We start from the raw sequence: 26,861 nt of genomic DNA, 5'->3' as shown, positions 1-26,861 counted from the left end.
TATAAAGTATTTGGTTAAGGATATTGACCTTGTTAGGAGTCTATGAAGCATGTGTAGTGTCTCAAGTCACTACTAGGAGACTAGGCCTTGTTAAAGCCTCAACCCTATTAGGAGTTGCTTCAACTTTGATGGGAGTTGGTAGATCAAATAAAAATGTGTGCAAGAAGAGCCCAAAGCTGTAGCATGCAACTATACAATAAGTTCTTCAGGAGAATAGATATACATACAATACTAAGATGCTTGTTGTACTTCGCAAATCTTCTGATTATCAATTCTTCATACAAAGAATGACTACACACAAATCAATTCACATCATATCTTGCATAGTATTTCTTTACATCAAAACTCATAACATCGCATTCACTTTTTACTTGCATTTCACAAGATCATATCAACATTGCAATTGCAAGTTACACTTCATCATTAGATTGCTACTAACTTCGCAAATGAAGTTCTCTACTTATACCAAACATATTGGTAAACTCTTCCTTTAGTTAGCTGACATAACATCCTTAAAGTTGGCTCACCAAGAAATAATAATTAAAATAATTAATTAGGTCATTTAACACATTATGTTGGTATGCTCTATTCTGCATTGTAACATCACTGCATCACTAATTCCTTCATAACTCAAACTTAGTTAGTCGTACATACATACACATTGGTATACATCATCAATATGATGTCATGCATCTTTGGTTGACTGTGTAAGAGAATATTCTAAGGGAATATTTTGCTATCAATAAATTTTTCATGTTGTTGTAATGTTGTCTAATACTTAGAAAATTTTGCTTCACAAATAAACATGACTAAACTGCAAAAAAAATATGTTGCCATAAATGACAACCATATAACTTACTTTTTCTAATTGATTGATCATATTTCCAACAATCTCCCTCTTTGGCATTGATGGAAATATTTTGGGAAAATTGGCTAAGTCCCAAACATGTTTTCATACCAATCAAAATAGATAACCATAACACAATAGAACATTGTATTCATGTTTTGAAAAGATTACAACCCTTATAACTCCGATTACAAAGTTAGAAAAACTTACTACTATACTTCAAAATATAACTATCAACTATACTTTTTCTTATTTCTCTCCCTTACAATTATAATTTTCCATATTTCTCCCCCTTTGACATTAATGACAAAGGTGTCACAACAAAAAAATGTCAAAATCTGGTAGCTGCATCAAAACTTAGAAAAGAAATCACTGAAGTTGGTCTTCAACTATGCAAAGTGTTTCTTCGAACTTTCTTTTAGTGCATTAGATACACTAATTAGTGCACATAAGGCATATGCAACTAATTCCTCTACATTCAAGTCTATAGCCACAAATTTTTCATATGAGGTCTTTGCTACCAAGCATTCCTCCAACTAATTTTCTAGCAATGTTACCTATGGGAATAAGTGTTCTCTTAAGAGAGTGAATCTCTTCATAACTTTCTCTTTTTCTACTTGAGTATTCCTTATGTTGTCATGAAGTGTCTGCATTGTATGTTCAATGGTATTTAACTTCAAATTCTGCTTAAGAAAGTTGTCAGTGAGTGTCTAAAGCTCAGTTACCTTATCCTTGATTTGATCATCAAATTCTTGAAGATGGATATATGCCAAGTTGCATTTAGCATAAGCCTATTTTCCTTCTTCTATACATTGTCTCAATGCCTTAATGCATAGATTTAAAGTTTCGATATCATTCCTCATATTAGTGCACATGGTATTAAGGAGTTTGCCATCATGCTCTATTTGTGCTTGAATTGAAGCTGCATTAGAAAGTATTGAGAACTCATTATCAAAAGCTTTACACAAAATGGTTGCATGCTATTGAACATCTACAGGTGTGTCAACAAGGCTTACTATCTTTTCCATTCTATCCAAAACTAAAATTGAAGTCTTTTCAATGGACTTGACTGATTTCTTCTTCTCAAGAAGTTTACTTAAAGAAGATATGAGATTTTGCACTTCATCTTCTTCATCTAATTGAACTATTGTTGTTGTGACCACTGATGCTTGAGTAGGTGGTGTAAAGGGTGTTGTTGCTATTGCTACCAAGGGCACACTTGAAGTAGTTTCTTCAATACTAGATTCAATTTTCTTCATAGATGGTGCATCTTCTTCCTTAGGCTCCTAATCTTATTCTTCATTAGATGAGCTACTATAGTCCACAATATTGCACCAAAATTGTTGAATGGGTCCTCAATTCTATCAACTATCACATTGGTGTTATCTACCTACATTGATTCACTACCAATGGTGATATGTGGCGAATCACTAGAAATCAGTGTTGTTGCTAGTTGCTCAAAACTGTGAGGTGGAATTCTTTTTGTAGGACTTGCTTCCTCTATCTATGCACACTCCTCAGACTCCTTAGGCATAGAGCTTACCTTCTTTGCACTCCTTTCTGACAAAGGGCTTGCCTTTTCTATCTACACACTCTTCTTTGTCATAGTAGACATATATGTAACTATAGCCTTTTGAGTTTCTACATTTATTTCTTCATAATTTCCTCCCATGAGGAGAATAGATCTTCTTTTGTTTCTTAATAGAGATGATATACCTTTCAAAATTTCTATTATCTCTTCCTCATTATTTACAATCAATAGCTTTTTCACCATATTGATTCTTATTTTCTAATCTTCCTCTATAACTCTAACTTTTTCTATTTCTCAATCTATTATAAAAATCTTCAAGTATCTGTCCTCTTATACTATCAAACCTTCTATCTTTAAGAATCATATTTCTAACTATAGCATTCTCTAGCTGTCTTCTATCCATATTATTGTACAAATCATAGTATTTATTTAATTGCACAAAATTGCTCTCATTAATAATTTTCATGTTGATATTCTCTACCTTAGGTTTCCATGCTTTTCACCTGGCTAACGCCTTTGCTTCTTGATCAACTGGCTCTACTAGTCTATCACTAGTTTCTTCTTTAGATTTAGAAGAACCTATTTGCAAGGTTCTTCTCTTCTTTCTTGGACCACTTTTTGTCTACTTGACTCTCTTCTGAGGAGGGGTTCTAGTCCTTTCAAGTCTTGTAGACTTCCTGGGTGTAGGTGCATCCTCGATCTTTACTAGATTCACTAGTAGTTGTTTTTTGTGCAACTATTGAATATGGCACATTAGGTGCTTGCACACTTGACTATGCAACTGTGACCTCTTCAGTAGGTCCTACCATTGCAATGGGGGTGTAGGGGTCAATAGCTTAGATTGACCGCTAGCCTTCATTTCCATGGCTATCCCTTTCACCTCATCAAAAAATTTTCTTGTCATTCTTGATTCTTTCAAAATAGAATCAATCACCTTTTCCACCTTCTTCTTGGAGTCCTTTATTATCTTACTTGTTTTGACTTCTCTCATTTTCTTAGAATATGTCCCCCATCTAGGACATTCAGAATCAACTTCTGAGTGAAGGATTATCTATGCATACCCTTCAATCAATTCCTTACTCATTTCATAACCCATAGGTTCAATAAATTTGACTCGAGGAACTACAGCTTCCATACAAATGAAATCTATTTCAACCATAAAGCACAATTCATCCTTGTATTTTTCTACTAGCATAGGAGGTATCCTATACCTTTGCTTCATTTCTTCTTGGAAAGACTCCATTACTCTATCAATATCACTATCTTTGATTGCTTTAGGTCTTGTTATGTATGTGTGAGTGATTGTCTGCATTGCACACTCACTTTCATCCCAATTCATGATTCCAAGGAACTTCTTCGATGCGTAGAAGAATATGTGTGTCAGTAGGGATTCAAACATAAAGACTATGCTCCTAGAATTCTTGATTCTTGATATATTATCCAACAACTATGTTCGGATAATGTCACATAAATTAACATCTTCACCTTTTACTGCCAGGAATGTTGCATGAAGAAATCCTATAGGGATTGAATCTATCCTAGATCCATGATTGAATTTGTATCCCAAAATAATTTTGCAGATCTGTCTTATCCCATCATCTTGAATGTTATTAACCTTCATGTTTTTTCCATCGAAACAAGTGTTGAGATTTTTTTCAACTATCTTGCACACATTCTTAATATTTATTCGATTACTTCCTTCCTTACTCAAACCTATGACCTTGTAAATTAGGTCATTATCAATACATATGATAGAATCTCCTAGCCATAAAAGATCTTCATGTATTCAAAGTCCATTCATGATTGTCGAAGTCCATGTAGAACATATGCTTAACTAGGTTAAGTTTCTCTAGATATCCATATTTAGGTTTCAATAACAAATCATTTTTATGCATTTTCTCCAGCAATGTATCCAAGATTGTTGCATCTATAACAAACAATTTGTCTTCTTTCCCCACTTTCATTGCTATGAGATCTTCTATTTCCTGCATGGTTAGTGTTCCTATATATCCTACTATTTGCATTATTACTATCAAATTTAGGTTTCTTACAATCTACTACATAATGACCATATCCATGATAATTATGATAATAAAATTTTGAAATATGTTTGGAGGACTTACCTTTGCAATCATCTTCAATGTTTTCAGGTTCATCATATTAGGCATGAGATTCCTTTCTTTTGTTATCCATATCTTGATTAGATTCTTTAACTTTATCAGAGCGAGTAACATTATCTTTTTCTTTAGATGTATCATCTATCTTGCTTAGATCCTTATTGACTTCAGCAATATCAAATTCTTTTCTCTCAATAGATTTCTTGATGGATTGTTCAAGAAAGAATCCAAGTCTAGTCTTGTTATAAATACATCTTTGTGCACATATTTGTTCTTCAATATGTCCACTATTGGTATATAATTTCTCAAGTTGTTGTTTGGTTTGTACCAACTCACCTTTCACAATAGTGTTGTATTTCTCTAATTCTACATGCTCTAATTTGATAGATTCCAATTCAAATGTTACCTTTCTTAACTGAGATCTTAGATCTACATTTTTAGCTTTAATTTTAGAGTCACTCTTTCCTCCATTTTTCTTAAGACTCAGCTTAAGTTAAACTATCTTTAACTCATGTTTTAGGATTTCATTTTCTTTCTTCAGATCTTCAATATCATCATCATCAATTTGCTTGCTAGGCCCTTTTTGCATCAGGTCATCTATCTTGTATTTTAATTCACCAATGTAGGCTTTTGCATCTTTATATTTGTCTTTAAGAACATCTCTTTCATCTATAAGTAGATCAATCTATTAAAGAACTTCTTCAAGTGTTCGATATCCATGGGGATCTTATTCAAGTTGTTAAGCCTCTTCTGAATAACTAGGCCCTAATACCAATTGTTAGAAATAGATAATACTGAGAGGGGGGTTGAATCAGTATTTTCAATCTTTCTACCCACAACTGACTTTTATTAATTTATTTTTCACATGCATAAAAGAGAGAACCAATAGTGCATAATAAAATAAACAACCATACAAGAGGAGAACTCATAATACCATATTTTCTTAACTAGGTAAACCCTAGCCAAGGGAAAACCCTGATGGGGATGAAACCCACAAGATGATTGACTATATAAAGTATATGGTTAAGGATATTGACCTTGTTAGGAGTCTATGAAGCATGTATAGTGTCTTGAGTCCCTATTAGGAGACTAGGCCTTGTTAGAAGCCTCAACCCTATTAGGAGTTGCTTCAACTCTGTTGGCAGTTGGTAGATCAAATACAAATGTGTGCAAGAAGAGCCCACTACCCTAACATGAAACTATACAATAAGTTCTTCAGGAGAATAGATAGACATATAATACTGAGATGCTTGTTGTACTTCGAAAATCTTTTAATTATTAATTCTTCATAAAGAATGACTGCACACAAATTAATTCACATCATATCTCGCATAGTATTTCTTTGCATCACAACTCATAACATCACATTCACTTGTTACTCACATTTCACAAGATCATATCAACTTCGCAATTGTAGATTACACTTCATCACCAAATTGCTACTAACTAACTTCACAAATGAAGTGCTTTACTTATAAAAAATATATTGGTAAACTCTTCCTTTAGTCATCTCAGATAAAATCCTTAGAGTTGGCTCACCAAGAAATAATAATTAAAATAATTAATTAGGTCGTTTAACACATTTTGTCAATATGCTCTATTCTACGTTGTAACATCATCGCATCAGTAATTCCTTCATAACTTAAACTCAGTTGGTTGTATGGACATGCACACTAGTATAAATCATTAGTATGATGTCATGTATCTCTAGTTGACTGCATAAGAGAATATTCTAAGGGAATATTCCCCTATTAATAAATCTGTCATGCTACTCTAATGTTGTCTAATACTTAGAAAATTTTCCTTCACAAATAAACATGCCAAAATTGCAAAACAAATATGTTGCCATAAATGATAACCATATAACTTACCTTTTCTAATTGATTGGTCATATTGCCAACAATATTATCACAATAAGGTACCATGGGTTCTATGATTTCCTCCTTCATACCTTTGAGTAGTTGTTTGATCTATACCACATTTGTACAATTTTTTGCAACAGTCACATATTCAGCTTCAGCAATAGATTGAGATATGCAATTTTTTTTCTTGTTGGTCTGAGTGACCACTCTCTTTCCTAAGAAAAATGCTCCACCACTTTTTCTCTTTCTACTATCAATGTTTCTAACCCAATCAGCATTAGTGTAGGCTAGGCTCCCAATTCAATTTTTTCATTTTTCTTGTAGTATAGACCATAGTCTTTTGTTCCTTTCAGATGTCTCATAATTCTCTTAAAAATCATCAAATGATTCTCTTTAGGATTTTTAGAGAATATTACAATAATCCCAACAAATAATGCAATGTCGGGTCTATTATGTACTACATATTGGAATTTGCTAATCATAGACCTGTACAATTTTTTATTCACATAGGCAGAATCATCATTCTTTGACAACTTGTATCCTATCACCATAGGTGTGCTAACTAGTTTTGAATCTTCCAATCCAAAAAATTTCAATATTTTCTTCACATACTAAAGCTAAGTGATGTATATACCATACTTTATCTGATATACTTGTAAACCAACAAAGAACTTTATCTCTCCAAACATAGACATCTCAAATTCTTTCTTCATTTCATTTGCAAATGTATTATATAATGTATCTTGACCTCTAAATATGATATCATCCATAGAACTTTCAGCTAGTAAAATAAATTTACCTCCTTCAGTCTTCAAGTACAAATTGTTGTTATCATCAGTCTTCTCAAAACCAATCTTCACAAGATAATTGTGAAGCCTTTCATACCATGCTCTTGGGGCTTGCTTTAAACCATACAAATATTTGTGTAGTCTACATACCATGTTCTTGTTGTTATCATCAACAAATCCTTTGTTTGTTCTATATAAACCTCTTCTTCTAATATGTCATTCAAAAATGTTGACTTCACATCCATTTGATAAACTTTGAAACCTTTGTATCAAGTGTAAGAAAGTAGAGTTCATACTCCTTCCAATCTTGCAACAAGGGAAAGTGTTTCTCCATAGTCTATTCCTTCTTCTTGTTCATACCCATTGCAAACTAATCTTGTCATATTCCTTGTGACTTCACCATTCTCATCTAACTTGGTTTTTTACACCCACTTGATTCCAATCACATTCTTGTCCTCTGGTCTAGGAACTAGAGTCCATGTCTTGTTCTTTTCAACCTACCCAATCTATTCTTTCATGGCTTTACTCTAGTCCTCATTTTATAAGGTATCTTTCACTCTCTTAGGTTCATGCATTCTCAACAAACATATATAACTTCTTAGCTTGTTCCTTATCATTGGTATAGCATCTTTATTTCCAATAATTTGTTTAGAAGGGTGATGTCTTTTGACACATTTTGACAATCTTGGTTATGCTCTTCTTTCTTCAATAAACCTATCAAGCTCTAAATCATTATAAACTTCTCTATCTGGTAGATCAATATCTCTTTCATGTACACTTCTCTTAGAATCATAATGTGCCTCAGTTTTTGTCTACAACTTGGCTCCTGACTATAACTCGGTTCCTAAATGCAACTCAACATTCAGTGTATGTGACTCAGCAATCACTAAAAATTTTTGTTAATTTGCATCTTGGTTTATAGCATCTTCATCACTAGGCATACTTTCATAAAAGTATACAAATTATTTTTACTCTTCAGGTTCCTTCATAGTTTTAGCTTCATGTACCTCTATATATACATCAAAATTCACATTTGCACTTTCCATAACTTTGTTAGTGTTAGTATTTAAACACTTATAAGCTTTACTTCTTATGGAATAGCCAAGGAAATACCTTCTTGACTTTTAGCATCTAATTTACCATTCCTGGAATCCTTAAGAATGTAGCACTTGCTTCCAAATACCTTAAAATATTTTACATCCGGTGAGTATCCATACTATAGTTCAAAAGGTGTTGAATAAGTACCTTTCTTGACTTGCACATAATTCAAGGTATAGACAATTGTACTTACAACCTCTCTCTAGTATTTCAAAGCAACATTCTTCTACAGTCCATTACAGATTTCTTCCTCCTTTCAAAAATCCCATTTTGTGGAGGGGTCCTAGGTGCAGAAGTCTATCTTTTGATTCCTCTATCATTATAGAACATCTCAAACTCATTTGATGTAAATTCTCCACCTCTATCAGATCTCAAACATTTCAACCTTCTATTTGTCTCCTTTTCAACTCTATATAAGTACCACTTAAGCATTTGGAAAGGATCATATTTATGTTTTAGAAACATAACTGCCATCATCCTCGAATAATCATCAACAAAGGATAATGTTCTTGTCACCTTTGTAGCTATTCACATCAATTGGTCCACACAAATCAGTATGAACAATCTCCAAAATTTCTTTAGAGGTGTGAATCTTACTTTTAAAACTAGATTTTTTCATTTTGCCTAACTGAAATTGTTTACATATCATATTGTTAGGTTTATTCAATTTAGGCAAACCTCTGACTCTTTTCATGTTACTGATACTAACTAAGCTATCAAAGTTAACATGACATAACCTCTTGTGCCATAACCACACATAATCAAATTCTACAACAAGATAAGTAGCATCATTCATATCAAGATAAAATAGATTACCTCTAGTCTGATCACCTTTCCCAATTAATTTCTCATCAGTGTCATAGATCTTAGCTATCTTGTTCTCAGACTCAACTTTGCAACCTAGACTATTCAATTGTGATAACTCAACAAATTATAGTTAAGTCTTTCAACATAATAAGAATTGTCATACATGATCTTTTCTAAGAGTTTGATAGATATGTTTCCTTTTATTAGACAAGATGCATTGTTACCAAACCTTACACTATTTCCATCATAATAATCAAGGGTAATGAACTTACTTTTATCTCCAGTCATGTGATGTGAACACTCACTATCAATGATCTATCTGTCACTCTTGTTCACATAAGATACTAATGCAGTTGTCTCATCCTCATCAGAATCATCCTTCATTGCAACATACACCACTTCATCATCATGGTCATCAGATCCATGTTTGGTTTCCTCTTCTACAATGTAGCAAGACTTCATGCCTTTGTCTTTGTAATCTTTGTTGTCCTCATCTCTTTTACTTTTGTATTTTTCTCCACTTCTATTGTTCTTCTTCTCTAGACATCTAGCAGCAATATGACCAACCTCATTTCAATTAAAACACATCATAGGTAGCTTACCTTTGAATTTTTATTTGCCTCTATGCAATCTCCTTGCTAGTAGTGCTTCAAGTTGTTCTACATCCTCCTTATTTGTATCAATGTCACTAGAAACACACTTAACCTTTTTCTTTTTCTCTTTGGGTTCCTTTAATGAAAGTTTAGCTTTGAAAGTAGATTTAACAATCTTAGATTTGAAGCTATCATAATTAGAGAGTTCAAAGGTAGTGATCCTACCTACCAAACCTTCAAGAGATAGATTAGTATTAGGTATACATCTTAGTTCTTGTATGGTAGAGAGTCTAATAGCATAGATTGGCAATAGTTTCCTCAATACTTTGCTCAATATAGTATCATCATCAATGATACCATTAGCTCCTCTTATAGCATTAAAAACATCTTTTATTTTAGAGCAATGTTGAACAATGTGACCTAGTTAAAAATTTCAATCACCCTATTAGGAGTGAGCCTTGTTAGAGGAATTTAGAAAATTCCATTTTAATGTCACCTAGTTAAAGGATTTACAAATGATTGTTAGGTCAACCTTGATCCAAAGGATTTAATCTAGACTGATACAATGATTAGAAAGTAACATTAAGGCTTGATCTAATAAAAAATTACAACTCACTTATAGATTATAGATCTTTGCTTCGATCCTCCATTCTACTTGACATTTACACACTTCAGCTCTGATAGCTTGTTCACCCTTCAAACATACATACTCTTAAACCTTCTTGATTTGCATGCTAACTAAAGTTTCTTTTTTTCATCTACTAAATGAAGTAGTACCCTAGACTCCTTGTCTTAGGTTCTCATACACTATGACTTTTTCTTCTAACTAGCTATCTCTATAACTAGAGAATTAAGATCTTTTTTTGCCTAACCAGAATTGTCCAGTTTAGGGTTAGGTAGGATACAATGAATCTACCCACTTTTTCATTTTGGATCCTCTAGAAAATTCTTCTACAATCTTTCTTTAATTCACCTCAAAATGGCTTACCTTGAATTTTGTGTCACCAACTCATCAGAGTTATCTTCGACATGCTTCACACAATTCAAGAAAATAAAATAGTTAGCTCAGATTCATCAAATATTTGATTTAACACATTTACTGGCACTTGGCATAAAAATGTTGTCACTCAACATCTATACTATTGCTTCACTCATCCAACACTAGTTCACTCAAAAAATATTAAAGTTTACTAATGCTTAGCACCAACTAGGCTTTACTTGGCATATACTAACAATCACTCAGCTTGTACTATTTTCTTCTCATCTTGCATTGATTTCTCGGTAAGGCTTGGTAGACACTTTTCATACTTGATCTTCTTCCAGTCTTAACTTGAGTAATCTTTCATTTCAAACTTTAAGTAGAAAATCAATACATTATAGTATCAAGTCTTACTTGGTCTTAGTGCTTCTTTTACATACCAAAGAACTCAACCTTTCTCTAGGTGTTATTATTATCTCCACTTTTTAAATCCTCTTCATCAATCAACTAAATGATAGCTTTCAGACCAAAAAAGAAATTGTCTCACTAGCAGGTAGCAGGTTTGACATCATTGACAAAATAATGATTGTCCCATTATAGGTTCTTCACTTCAAAATAATCTCATATCAACATAGACTCAATCTAATGATAGTAGCTCCAAAGACCCTGATGATCAAGATGGATAAAGTGAGGCTCTTGAAGCAAACATCATTGATGATTGAGATTATGAGATCCTTCTACATTAAGAGGGATTATAACACTTCTTATAAGGCAACACTGGAGCTTAGAAGATTGATACTCAGAGGGAGTCTAAAATTACATGTTTGTGACTGCATGATGTTGTTGTGCCTACTCCTATGTGTATTATTAGGAAGTGGTGACTTATCACTAGAAAATTAGAAAATTGACATCAAATTCAGAGTGAGTTTGATAGGCATCCTTGGGTTAGCACAGCTTCTGAGGAAGCAATTACAGGACCTGACTTCCTGGGGTCAAAGTTCATAGGGAGAATTTTGAGGTGCAATCCTTTGTAAATGATATATTCTCTATGAGGAGAAGTTCTAAGTAAAATTTATTGTAATGTATTCTTCTCTATGAGATAAAATTGAGGTGAAAGCCTTTGTACCACTTTCTGACTTGGTTCGTGGTGGTTACTAGTTCACATATTATATGTAATGAAAGGTGAAGATCTTTCATTGACATATATAAATAGAAGGTAACCCATTATAAGGTGATGATCTTATAAATGGTAGACTTATTATCATGACAGACTTCATTAAGTTGTTGTCCCAATGTGTTAGAAGTCATGATAACAAATGTATCAACCAGAAGGTAACCATTGTAAGGTGACAAATTTATAAATAGTTGATATATCTTCTAACACCAAAACATGTTGGAAAAAGTGCTATCATGGTTCTTCGAGCCAAATTTTTCTAGACACCTTAATAACCAACTTATTGTGGTTCTACAGAATGGATTTTGTTGGACATCTTGATAATCAACTCATCATGATTCTTTGGGCTGGATTTTGCTGGAAACCATGAAAATCAATTGTTGTTGTTCTTTAGGCCTGATCTTGCCAAACACCATAACTTAAATCTATCATAGACCACACTTAAAGTGGTGTTCAAATCTTGTATTATAATTACTTTAATTTTTAATTTTTTTCTAAAGAGGGAATGTTGAGAATTTCAGCCTTATATTGAATTGAATATCATACTGAGATGATATCTCTTCATATAATTGAGAACATAATGTGTTCTACAATTCCTCCCTAGCTAAGAGGGGGTGTTAAAGTTGTAGCTTCAGTCATATTGATTCGATACACATTATTGTTATTGGTAAATCATCATTTTCTATATATACATACTTGTGTAATAATAATATATATTATAGTATATAATATATAATACATATATACATTATACATATATTGTATTATATATATTCTTATATATATTATACAAATTATTATTATTAAATATATTAATTAAATGATGATTAAACCTTAGAGACATGTATCTTCATTAGACATGTCTCCTCCTCTCATATTTATATGATATCCAGATTTGCATTTGGAACACACCCATAATAATGGTAGCATTATTACATTTGCAAAAAATGATCCTAAATATTTTAACGAGGTCTAGATGATATTTTGGTGAAATACTCTAACAAGGTCACATTAACAATGTGTGTGTAAACTTTAACAAGGTTGGCTCCTAGCAGAGCTCACTTTAGAAGAATGATTTTTTTGTGTTGTGGTCCCAAGTGGTTTTTCCCTTCACAGGGTTTCCATGTTAACTTCATGGTGTTAATTGTGTGAATGTGTTGCAAGTTATTATATATGTTTTTATATTTTATTGCAACTCGGTAATAACTAAGATATCACTAGGTAATAACTAGAATTCTACTATCAGTCGGTAATGCAAAGAACAATTTGTTGACAGCTTGGAATGATGTGAATGAATGTGTTAAGTATTAAGGTGGATGACTACATCGAGTGATTGAAGTTAGTATTTATGATGTTTAGATGGTACTGAAATGTTTGAAGGGACTATATGATAACTATAAATAATTGATTCAACCCCCCTCTTTGTTATCTAACCATTTGGTATTAGAGCTAAGTGGTTGGAGAAATAAATTTAATGGAACTTGAGATAAAGATCAAAGATGTGTAAGAGAGAGGTACCAAATCTAAACAAGGATAACTTTTCATCATGGCAAGACCAAATAAAGTTGCATCTTTTTGGTATTGGAGATAATGTCACACATTGGTTAGAGAATGAATTTACTACACCAGTTGGTCCCCTAACTGTGGAGAAAATGAATGAGAAGAGAACCATAACATTATAATGATTGAGATTGCATCTTCTCATAATGATGTTGAATTTCATCATATCAAGAACTGTGCAAATAAAAAGAAAATGTGGGATAAATTGAAGCTAGTACTGGAGGAGATGATAATGTAAGAAGAGAAAATTTTGAAAGCTTGGGAGGTAGTTATGATGATATGAGAATGAAAGAAGGTGAAAATGTTTCTCAATATGTGAAGCAAATAAACTATTATGTAAGTGCAATCAAAGCTATTGAAGAAGCTATAGCTGATTTTAGAATTATAAGTAAAGTTCTTAGAACTCTTCTACAGGTTTATGCTATCAAAGTTTATGCTATTCAAGAAGTTAGAGCTATGCCTAGAAATGATCTAACACTTAATGGTCTAGTTGGTTGAATGATTACATTTGAGTTGAGCAATTATGATGACAGTATGGTTACAATTGGAAATGCTTTTAAGTCTTCATTAGCCATCATCATTTCAAAGAAAGAGAAGAAAACCAAATAAGAAAGTGAGTCTGAGATTGAAGATGATGTGGTTGAGATTGAAGCATTGCTTGCAAGAAGGTTATCAAGAGGTAAATGAAAATACAAAGGTAAACTACCATTGATCTATTTCAAATGTAATGAGGGTTGTCACTTTTATGCTAAATGTCCTAACCAAAGTAAGTATGGTATAAATGATAGAAATGACAAGAAATATTTCAAGTATAGGAAGAACAAATATTACAAAGACAAAGGCAAGAAGTCATGTTATATTGTTGTAGAAGAGCACACCAAGACAAGTTATGATGATGACAAGGAAGTAGTTGAAATGGTTTATTCATAATCAAGGAAGATCCAAGTGGTGAAAGCTATGAGAATAAAATTGATCTCATTTCATATGTTACTAAGAATGATTCATGGATTATTCATACTAGTTGTTCACATCACATGATTGGTGATCTAAGTAATTTTGATAAATTTGAAGACATTGATGATGGTGGAACTGTTAAGTTTGGTAGTGATGTTTCATACTCGATGGAAGGTAAAGGATCACTAATGTTGAATGATAAGATCAGATTTGATGATGCATATTGGGTTCAAGGACTTAAATATAATCTTTTAAGTGTTTCTTAGTTGAATAATTTAGGTCACAAGCTAGAATTTAAGAAAAGGAAGGTCAAGATCTTTGATGATGAAGGTGATCTGATTGGAACAGGAATACAAACAAAAGGTAAATTATTCTACCTTGATCCTATAGTTGAGACATGTTTATTTTTTAAAATTGAAGATGTATGGTTATGGCATAAAAGGTTGTGTCATGTAAACTTTGAGAATATGGTGAAAATTAGAAAAAAGAAAAAAATAAGAGGCTTACTAAATCTACAAAAACTTGAGAATGTTATGTGCAAGGAATGTCAGCTCGATAAGATGATAATGTCTAGTTTTTCTAGCAAGTCACACATTTTAAATGATATTTTGGAATTGGTGTATAGTGATTTATGTAGTACAATTGGTGTTGATAGTTACTATGGTGATAGATACTTCATATTGGTTGTGGGTGATTATTCAAGGATGGTGATTGTAATGTTCATGAAAGTGAAATCACATTCTTTTGATATGTTCAAACGGTATAAATATAGAATTGAAAAGGAAACTGGTAAATCATTGAAATGTTTAAGATCTGATAGAGGTGGTGATTTTATGTCTATTGAATTCACTAACTTTTGTGTGAGAATGGTATCAAAAGATGTTTATCTATATCAAGGACACCACAATAGAATGAAATTGTTGAAAGGAGAAATAGATTTATCATGGATTGTGCAAGGACTTTAATTATTGAGAAGGAGGTCTCTCAGATATTCAAGAGAGAAGTTTTCAATACTATTGTTTATACTCTCAACTAAGTTCAATTGAAGAAAGGAACAAACAAGACACCCTATAAACTATGGTATAGTCATACTGTTGGAAATATAAGGTAGGCAAGGTTACTAAGAGGGGAGAGGTGAATTAGAAACCAATAACACTTTATCTTACTAGATTGATTAATCCTTCATATAATATATTGATCTAATTGCATGCATGAAAGAATGAAAGCAATAAACATTCATAATATTTTGACACAAGAAATGATGACCCAAAAACCTTCCAATTAGAAATTAAAATTGGGGTGGAATAATACCCACAAGCTTTATACTGTAGTATAAAGTTAACCTATTAAGGCTTACAATTGATTACTTCTAGTGATCTACCCTATTAGGAGAAATAAGGACTGTGAGGTCCACTTTGTTAAAGGATTTACAAACATACAATGAATTATGCACTACATTAGGAGATTTAGTAAAAGACTATTAAGTCTACCCTATTAAAGGATTTGATTGGTGCACCTGTTAGGATGAACCAATGGTTGATCTCTAATCTGCAACTCTTATTTTCTGGTTGAGATTCCTTGTATTGCAATGATCACCTGGCTATGATAGATAAGTCTCTACTATCCCTTATACTACTTGTAACCTTCTTTAATTTTCACTCCTACTTTTCATATACTTCTTCAAATTCTTATTTGGATATGATACAATGCATTACATATATACCAATCCAAATCACAACTTACTACAGTCGGCTAAAATGCCAATTTCATCATAATTTACAAAGTCATCCCAACTATTGTAACTAGGGTTCTAAAGAAAAACTTGGTGACATTGTGATACTCAGAAAACATTTTCAACACTTGTAAATCTTTGGCCGATAGTTTTGTACATGGTGTGAATGCATATTCATGAAACCTTAGTGTAGGATGCAAATGGACTAATGATGAATTAAACTAAACCCAAGATATTATCATTAGAATGTAATCTCTACAAACGTCTCATGTTTCCCTAACTACAACTGCTAAAATAGCTCTCAGACCAGCATATTAGTGACAGTTTTAGAATGGGAGAATGCTGGAAAAATGAATATGCAATGAACTAACAAGTGATAAATGATGCTAAATAACACAAAATAATGCTAAAATGTTATGAAAATGCTACAATAAGAATGCTAGATGATGAATCAAAATGTGCCTATAGTGCAAATGCCTAAGACTTGGGTCCCTTTGCTCTTGAATTCTCCTTCTATTTATAGAATTTTAGAAGGGGTTGGGGTAAGAATTTGAGTTTTACCTTCTCATTTGGTGGGTGGAAATGAAATTGAAAAGGAGCTCAAAAGTCTTGATTGGAGGCTCAATGTGATTTTCATGTCAACAAAAATGTCTCATGAGAGACAAGAGAAGGATCTCAAAAGTCATGATTTGTGGCTATATAAGGCTTTATTTCAGCAAAAATGTCTCATGAGAGACAAGAGAAGGAGCCCAAAAGTCATGATTTGTGGCTAAATATGACTTTTATTTTCAACAAAGTATATGACTTTTATTTTCAACAAAAATGCCTCATGAGAGACAAGAGAAGGAGCCCAAAAGTCATGATTTGTGGCTAAATATGACTTTTATTTTCAACAAAAATGTCTCATGAGAGACAAGAGGAGCCCAAAAGTCATGATTTATGGCTAAATTTGGATTTCTTTTAATTCTTTATATAAAAGGAGGATTTTTATTTTGTGAGAATAAATGGATTTATTGGCTTAATAAAAGTTCTATTTATTCTCAAACATTTGTCTTTTCCCTCTCTTTTTTTTGAATTTCATTTTATGATTTTGAATTGCTTCTCTCCTCTTTTGAAGTTGATTTAGGTCTTATTAATTTGATAGATGATTTTTTGTTTAATTTGAGCTAATTGATCAGAATTACGTGATTTATGTTTTTGCCAATTTTTGGGTGTCTACAAATGCCCCTCTTTGAGCTAATATGCGAAGCATATTAGTTCAAAGACTATCTTGATTTTCTGATTTTAGGTTAAATGCTAATGATTGGATGTATGTTCGTTGATGTTTGATTGTTGATAATTTGATGATTTGGTTGTCACTAACTTGATGTTTTGATTTCCATTTATTTGGTGATTGGATTGTTGTTGATTTGATGATTTGATTGTTGTTGATTTGATGATTTGATTGCAATATTGATTTGGTGTTGCAATAGTTTTGTTTGGATGCCTTGATTTTGGTAGGCTTGATGTTTGAAAATTTTTGGTTGGGGTAGGATGTTTTTGATGTTTTAGAAAATTTGGATGCCTCAGCTTGAATGCCCCTAGTTTGATATGGATATACTGCCCCCTCATAAATGAAATTGGAAAAATGTATGTGCAAAATAGGGACGATCCAATTTGATTTCTAAAATTGTTGATGAGAATTGTTGGTAGGGAATGTCGAGTCACAAAGTGATGGGTAGAATCAATCAAGTAATGTTGATACATAGAAAAAGTGCCCCCCTCAGGATACAGAGTAGGGAAAACTAACATGTCCATCTCAGGATACAGAGTAGGACAAATAACTGGTTCAAGATAGAACCATTAGCTGGATAGCTAGATGTTGAGATTTGATTGATGTAGGATGATCACTTGTGATGAAAAATTGATGTCAGTGTTCAATGTTTGATTGGTCGAGATGAGGTGAGTGCCTCCTAGTGATAAGGGGTCTTCAAATCAGACACAAATAGATGATGTAGGTGTTATGACACAAGGTTGATTTGTGGAGCTTCATTTTATTGGCATAGCATGTATGTCATTTATGATGAGGACCCTTTTTTGGTGAGACCTTTTGATGCTGATGATTCAATCTTTTTAATATATGAGACATTTGAGCTTTTTTGATGTTTGGACTTGTGCACTTGAGATATCATGGACTTATGTATGCATGTGATGGTCTGACGTGATAATCATGGTAGCAGTGGATGCAGATGTGTGTATATATATGTGAATGATTAATGTAGATGGATCATGAGGTAGAATAGATGGTATGTTACTGATGATCTAATGAAAATGTGAGTTGATAATATGACATGACACGAAATGTGGTAAGATAGAATGTGAAAATGAAAGGAGATGGAGAATGGGAAAAGATGATGCAGCGAATCAAAGGAGATGAAATATGGTGAAATAAGATTATTTGAGATTCAAAAGCTGCATAAGGTACCAGATGATGTTGGGCAATTTGATAATGACTAGAATGGTTTGAGATGTGAAAGCCATATAATGTAATGAGTGAAATGAGAAGGTGAATGCATGAAGTGTAATGCTAGTGTGGATATTGTGAAGAGACAAAATCTATGAGAGTGGAGTTCTAGGAGCTCATCATGATGTTGATGTTGATGTTATTGTCCAGTTTTTGATAACCAGTCATGAAGTTGTGAACTAACATTCATGAATAGTATCATGATTTATGTTCCAACCATTTGTGTGCAAAGGAACCCAAGATGAATATGTAGACTAAATGAATGCAACTAACTGTCACTTTGTTTTTTTAAAGAGATGAAAACTAACTATCCTCATAGAGCACGTAATAAAACAAAAATGACAAAGTACAACCACCATTAGCTCAGCTATAGTGATATGAATACTATGTCACACCAATAAGTACTAGCAAAGATGAACAATGTACAAGAAAGCATGGCAACCATTAAGAACTAGAAGCTATAGCCACAAAATAATAAAAATAGGCACGCAAATAGTCACATGTTAGTGAAAAGATCTCACTAAAATATTATACAAAATTGGTCGATGTACACATGGCACTCCATACGAGAGGAGGCACTTATAAGTGGACACCAACAATGTGTGAAACCAAAGGATCACTGAAGCTAAAGAGTGAAAACCAAAAAAAAAGATCATGACTTTATCCCGGTACCTCTAGTCAAGTACATCATCGAGGTACTAAAAGCACATGGTATCATAAGAAATCATTATTTACAGACCAAGCGTGCTTCCAATTGTGCTAAATAATATCAAGTTTGTTCAGTTCTGCCAGGGGGCAACTAATGTTGGTTGTAATGCATTATCATGTGTATTTTTGGTATTTTTTAAATATATTTGGATGTTTTTGTGGTTTTATCAAATATTTAAATGTTTTTGAGATTTTTGAGATATTTGAATGTTTTTGTGGTTTTATCAAATATTTAAATGTTTTTGGGATTTTTGGCAGATATTTGAATATTTTTGTGTTTTTGTAATAAATATTAGAATCGTTTGACTCTTGTAAAAGTGGGAACAATATAATTTGTAGAGTGAGGATAACCATGATTGGTAGGAAAGAATGCCTATGTGTATATTAAGAACCATTACAGATAAGAATAAAGCCAATGTGGGGATGTTTTTCTAGGTGTGTGATGAAACAGACATTCTCGAGGCTTATGAAAAAGGCGTTTGGGCCAAAAAAGTCATTTGAGGGGCCGAAAATGGCATTTTGGGCCTAAAAAGGTGCTTGGGGGTCCAAAAGGACACGTTGGGCCTTGAAAAAGGCATTTGAGGGGCCTAAAAAGGCACTGTGGGCCTAAAAAGGTGCTAGAGGGGTCCAAAAAGGATGCATGGGCCTTGAAAAAGGCACTAGAGGGGCCTAAAAAAGGTGCTTTGGGCCTAAAAAGGCACTTTGGGGTCCAAAAGGACACTTTGGGCCTTCAAAAAGGCATCTGAGGGGCCAAAAAAGGCACTAGAGGGGTCCAAAAGGATGCTTTGGGCCTTGAAAAAGGTGTTATAGGGGCCTAAAAAGGCATTTTGTACCTTGAAAAAGGTCTTTGAGGGGCCTAAAAAGGCGTTGTAGCCTAAAAAGGCACTTTGGGGTCCAAAAGGACAATTTGGGCCTTGAAAAAGGTGCTATAAGGGCCTAAAAATGTGCTTGTACCTTGAAAAAGGTATTTGAGGGGCCAAAAAAGGCACTTGAGGGGCCTAAAAAGGATAGTGGGGCCTTAAAAAAGTATTGAAGGCCTAAAAAGGTGCTAAAAGAGGGAGCCAAGCTCTCATGCTTATGCCTACTTATTCTATACCCCCAACTGTATGAGGATGAAAGAGTCTAACAGATATCTGGGCTTTTAAGATAGCATTGACATATTTGTTGAAGGGGGGTATAAACTAATCGTGGCCACTACAACTTAAATAAGACTAATGATTTGTGGGGAATTGTTGCTCTTAACAAGAGGAGGGAAACAGATCTAGCACCTCTTGTGCTATCTGAGTTGTGCTAGATTTTCCAAAGTCCTATGAGATGTTTTAGGACATTACCACGCTACTTCTTAATATTAACAAGGCAGGTGGGGTTCAAATATTTGATGTCCTATTATATAGCCAAATTGAGAAATTGACAAGAATTTGGGGTGTTGTTGATAAGAATTTCCCCCGTTTCGAATGCTTTGGGCAAGTGGTGAACTTTTTTACTATTTTTAGATGATTTTTGAATTTTTTATTTTTTTTTTATATTTTTTGGACAATTTTTTAATTTTTTTGATATTTTTGGGACAGTTTTTGAAATTGTTTTTATATTTTTGGGACAGTTTTTGAATTTTTTTTATATTTTTGGACAATTTTTGAATTTTTTTGATATTTTTTTGGATGAGTTTTGGGTTTGGGGGGTGAAACAGAGGATATGAGTGAGATTTGGTGGAATACGGGGGTAACTAGGACCACGTGAAGTACCTAAAGAGGCAATGAAGGAGTTTATGACACCAAATGGATTAACCGAGGGCTAAAATAAAGATTGGAGATTATTGGGCAAGGTGAATGGCACAGATGTGCATTGATATTTCTGCAATTCATGTTTATGGTATTTCAATGCATAATCAAACTCCCTGTGTTGCTAAATTTGTTGTCCTCCCTGTTGTTGCTATCATGCCAGCAGTTTCCATTGTTGTGTACCTTCCATCGGGGAAAAGGGCTTTGATTTGCTCTTGTTATTGTTATTATTATTGTCGTTACAAGCTTTGTTTCCCTTAATTTACTATTGCTACCATATTGGTTATTTTGTTGCTATGAATCCACATCTGATGCCAAAAGACTCTAGAACTGTAACCCACAAATGTTTCTCAATTGGGTATATGTGAAATTAATTCTAGATTGAATACCAACCTGACAGACTACACTAGCCTAGGCTATGAGCTTCTCAACCCTAGACAAACAAATAATGTATTTCCAAATACCTCCACATAATTCAACTGCAAATGTCATCTCTTTCTTGTATTCCTATCTTCTGTTAATTGCAATGGAAAGCCTCAAAGAGCCAAAATTTTGTCTCAAAGACGGAGAATCAACCATTCAACTGCAGCCCCTTTTTTAGTATTAAAGGCTTTGTGTTGTCTAGGGAAGTCCAAAAGTGCTATCTCTCACCCCTTTTCAAACTAAAAGTGGCGTTCTCACTTCTTTTGTACCATTTTTTTTTTTTTTATTGATGTTTTTCTCAAAGCTTTTAGACATAAAACCGTTTGAGATGGATGTTATTGATAGGTTCTGCTAATTCTGTACCATCACAATCTGAAAGTTGGTAAGTACTAATCCCAAAGGATTTTGTGATTAGGTAAGGACCGATCCAGTTGGCCTCCCATTTTCCTTTCTTTTCCCTTGCTACTTGGTTCTTAGGATTTTCTCTGAGCACTAGGTCACCAACCTGAAAGACACGAGGTTTGACCTTTTTGTTATAATGCCTTGATAATCTATTCTGATACACTTTAAGATGTTCATGTGTTGTACGTTGATGTTATTCCAGCAACTCTAGTTGTTCTAGATAGGCCACTCTGCAATCTTCATCTGATAGGACGTGTTGAAGAGTAACTCTCAAGGATGGGATCTCAACCTCCAACGGGAGAATAGCTTCACAACCATAAACCAAAAAGAAGGGTGTTGCACCTGTAGGCATCCTAACACTCATCCTGTAGGCCCAAAGGGTGGGGTTCAACTATAAATTCCAATCCCTACTAGTATCATTGACAGTTCTTTTGAGGATGTTGATGATGGTTTTGTTGGTAGCCTCTACTTGGCCATTGCCTTGGGGATAATAAATTGATGAAGAATGGTGTATAATGTGAAATTTTTCACATAATTCATCAATTATTTGGTTTTTGAAATACAAGGCATTATCTGTGAGAATTGCATGAGGTATGCCAAACCGACAAATGATATGGTTGAGAATAAAAGAGGAGATCTATTTTCCCGTAGAGTTGGCAAGTGGCACCACTTCGACCCACTTGGTGAAGTATTTGGTGGTGGTGATAATCCATTTATGCCCAATAGAGGAGGGTCGATGGATGGCTCCAATAAAATCAAAACCCCACTAGTAAAAGGGCCATGGCGTGGCCAAAGGATTTAGCTCTTAGGCTCATGCGTGAACAAGGTTACCATAGATTCAACATTTTTTGCAAGTTTATACAAAATCAATAGAATCCTTCTTTGCTAAAGTGAAACCACTGGAGTGTGACCTAAAAATTCCTACATGGACTTCTTACAGAGCGACTCTAGACTCATCTTTTCAAGACACCTAAATAAAGTATCGTCAAGACCTTTCCTATATAGTGTATCAGCCACCAAGGTGTAGCGGGAGGCATGGCGAATGAAATTTCATTTTTGGTTACGTGAGAGGTTAGATGGAATGATGGTATCATGGAGGTAAGTGATAATGGGACCATACCAATGGGAAACAAGGGTGTTTAAATTGGCAAATGATAAGGGAATCGGGTTGAGTAAACACAGGTTGAACCACCTCTTCCACTAGGAACTCATATTGCTCGTGTTGTTTTGGGAGCTGAAGTAAGGAGGCCAAGGTGGCCATAGCATCTGCTGCTTTGTTCCTTTTTGTAGGAATTTGTTCAAAAGTTATGTGAACAAAACATGCCTTGAGTGTATCAACTATATGTTTATAAGGCAACAATTTTTCATCTTTTGTCTGATAAGTATCAGTAACTTGATTGATGATTAACTGAGAGTCTCCATAAACTTCTATGGCTATCAATTTCCATTCCAAAGCCAACTTGAGACCCAAGACCAAAGCTTCATATTCATCCATGTTGTTGGTGCAAGGGAAGATCAGTTTGTAAGATTTAGGGATGGTAACACCAAGTGGTGTAATGAAAAAAATTCTAGCACCTGACCCACGGTATGTGTAGGAACCATCAAAATAAAATTTCCATGTTACTAGCTCTATCTGAAGGATGTACATATCAGGGAAGTCAACTAAGATAGGATTGGAACATTCTATAGGCGCATCTGCCAATTGATCAGCAATGGCTTGTCCTTTTATTGCCTTCCTATCTACATACTCAATATCAAATTCACTTAGGATTATCACCCATTTGGCCAATCTACCTGTTAATATTGTCTTGCTAAGAAGGTATTTGAGAGGATCAATGTTGGAGATAAGCTTGACCCTATGTTAGAAGATAATAATGTAGTTTTTGGGAAGCAAAAACTATGGCTAGGCAAGCCTTTTCAATGAAAGAGTAATTAAGTTCATAGTTGACCAAGGTGCAATTGATGTAGTAAATGGATCATTCTTTTCTTTGATAATTTTCTTGTGCTAGGAGGGCTCCAATTGACTTATCCGTTATAGAAATATACAATAGTAATGGTTTGTGTGATACCAAAGATACCAACACAGGCGGATTCATCAAATAGGTTTTAAGTATGTCAAAAGCCTTCTGACATTGATCGTCCCACTTAAAATGTATGTCTTTATGTAGCAAGTGTGTGAAAGGTATACACTTTTCTGCCAACTAAGAAATGAACTGATGAACTGATTGAAGCCTACCTTGAAGAGAGTGTAACTAATTCAAGTTCTTTGGAGGTTGCATAGTAATTATGGATTGTACCTTCTCGAGGTCAACTTCTATCCCTTTGGCCAAGACAATGTATCCTAGGAGCTTGCCTGATTTGATGCCAAAAGCACATTTCTTGGGATTAAGCCTGACCTTGAATGTTTCTAGGCGAGTGAATATTTTGGCCACTATGGGAAGATGTTCTTCTCAACTATGGGATTTGGCAAGAATGTCATCCACATAATCTTCCATGAAGATATGCATCATATCATGAAAGATAGTGGTCATGGCCCATTGATAGGTAGCCCCAGCATTCTCTAACTCAAAAGGCATTATATTCCAACAAAATGTGCCCCATGCACAAGTAAAAGTTGTTTTCTCTTGATCTTCTAGTGCTATTATAATTTGATTGTAACCAAAAAACCCATCCATGAGTGAAAACATGGAATGACCTATGGTGAGATTGACAATGGTGTCGATGTTAGGGAGGGGAAAGTCATCTTTAGGACATGCTTTGTTGAAATCCCGAAAGTTGATACAGATGTGTATGTTGCCATTCTTCTTTGATATGGGGACAATGTTGGAGATCCATGATGCATACACTAGAGGCCAGATGAAATTGGTACTAATTAATTTTTCCAATTCTGCTTTTACTAATAGGGCTATATGAGGATGCATCTTTTTGATTTTTTGTTTCACTGGCTTGACCTCTTGAGAGATGTTAAGATGGTGGAAGATTAAGGTCGGGTCTAAGCTAGGCATGTTTTCATAAGACTATGTGAAGTTTATTTGTCTTTCTTTGAAGAACTTGATAAATGCCTTCCTTTCTTCTGGGCTTAAGGACTGTGCCAAATAAATGACCTTTGGTTCATGTTCTATGCCGAGGTTGATCAGTTATGTTGGTTCAATCAAAATAGAAGATCGCTCCTCGAAATGTTCAGGTAAGGTATCAATTAACCCATCCACAGGTGCCACAGTTGGTTTTCACCTTGGGATATGTCACTTTTGTTTGTTTCCATTTTTTTATCAAGATTAGCCACAACTTGGTAGTGGTCAATAAGGTTGTGGGATGCTTGCCTTGCTCTAGTGTGACTGAGGTGATTGATACTCGACCTCACTATATTCTCTTCTTCCATTCTTCATTGATGAGATGCTTCAATCGTGTTAAGGTAGATGAAAACTTCACAGTTCGTGTCAAAATGAGGGAGGTGATGAGGCTCAGTTGTATCCCAATTAATGAGTTCAGGATGGACTAGGGAAAGTGATTCACAGTATGTGAAAGGTTCAACGGGGCTTAAAGACATAACTTCATTAGATGGCTCATACATTGTATCTGCCAGATCTATGACATGGACTTCTTCTAGAGTGTCTGGGAAGGTAGAGCTTGCGAGGGGCTCGCAATAATCATCTTCAACTTCTACTAGGAAGAAGTTAGGGAATAAGGTTTGAAATTGAAACCCTTCAACATGTTCACCTTCTTCTAAGCCACTCTGATGTATTCTATTTCATGGTGAAGTGGATCTGGAACTATGAGTTGTTCTTTGTATAGCCAAACTATCAGGGGTGGGTATGTGGAAAACATCACATTCTTTGTCATGGAGAGATTCTTCAGATAGTGACTCAAATTCCCATTTCGCAAAATCGTCGTCTTCATTATTGGAGGCATTTATGAATAGTTTCCCCATGGACTATGATCTTGAGAGGGACAAATTTTCATTTAGGAGATTAGTTGTTGTTGTGGTATAACTGTTCTTTTTCTTGGGTACCCACACCAAGGTAGAAGAGGAAGAATCATTATGCTTTGGGTGAGCTTTGGAAGAGGTTTGCACCTTGTCTTGTCCATTATACTCTACCCCTGCTTTAGATTTATTTGACCTGAATTGTGCCATCAAAGGTTCAATGATTCCTTTCTCTTTCCCTAAGGGACCATCTCTCGTGTATCCCATCTTTTTCATTAAGTTAAAGCCTTTCTCGTGCAAGTGGGAGGAGATGTCAATTTTATGTTGACTAATGTTTTCCACTAGGTTTGGAAGTGTGCCACTTGTTTTGATAAAATGTGCATGATATGGTTTGGTGGATGTCAGTTTTCCATGAGACCTCGAAGAAAGTGGGGGATCAAATAGAGAGACTGAGTACTCACCTACTCCTTTACAATGCAACTTACACTTTCTATCAAATTCTTTTATTAGTTTATCCATTTCTTCATAGTGTAGTTGTTTATGATCTTTTGATGATGATGGTGGTGGAGGAGCGGAAGGACCCAAACAAACCACTTTCTCTTTACCCTTATTTGATGCTAATATGTGGCTACTCATTTGGTTAGTGGAGTGTGAAGTGTCTACAACTGTGGATTGTCTACTAGCATCTGTTAGTGTATCAACTTCTTCTCTGTTATTAGGAACAAGTGAGTTACAATACTGGGCAAAGTGTTGATCTCCAGGTATGGTTATCTCTTGACCCATGTATGGAATTTTGAGGCGCTAGTGGTAGGTGGAGGGAATGGCTTGCATGTCATGAATCCATGGTCTTCCCAATAGAATATTGTAAGTTAATTGCACGTCTAAGACCTGACAGATAATTTCTTTCATGACCAGCCCTCCTCTAATTGGTAATATGACCATGCCTTTGGAGGATCTTTCTTCATCATCATAAGCCTTGATGGTAATCTTTTTTCTTGGGTCAACAGAATCCTCTACATACCTGAGGGCTTTCACTAAATTGAGAGTGCAAATATTGAGACCGGCCCCACCATCGACCAATAC

Source organism: Cupressus sempervirens, chromosome 2 (genome assembly GCF_028749045.1).
Source record: "Cupressus sempervirens isolate cs-2001-9-10 chromosome 2, ASM2874904v1, whole genome shotgun sequence".
NCBI classification, from domain to species: Eukaryota; Viridiplantae; Streptophyta; class Pinopsida; order Cupressales; family Cupressaceae; genus Cupressus; species Cupressus sempervirens.
This window is presented reverse-complemented; position numbering follows the sequence as displayed.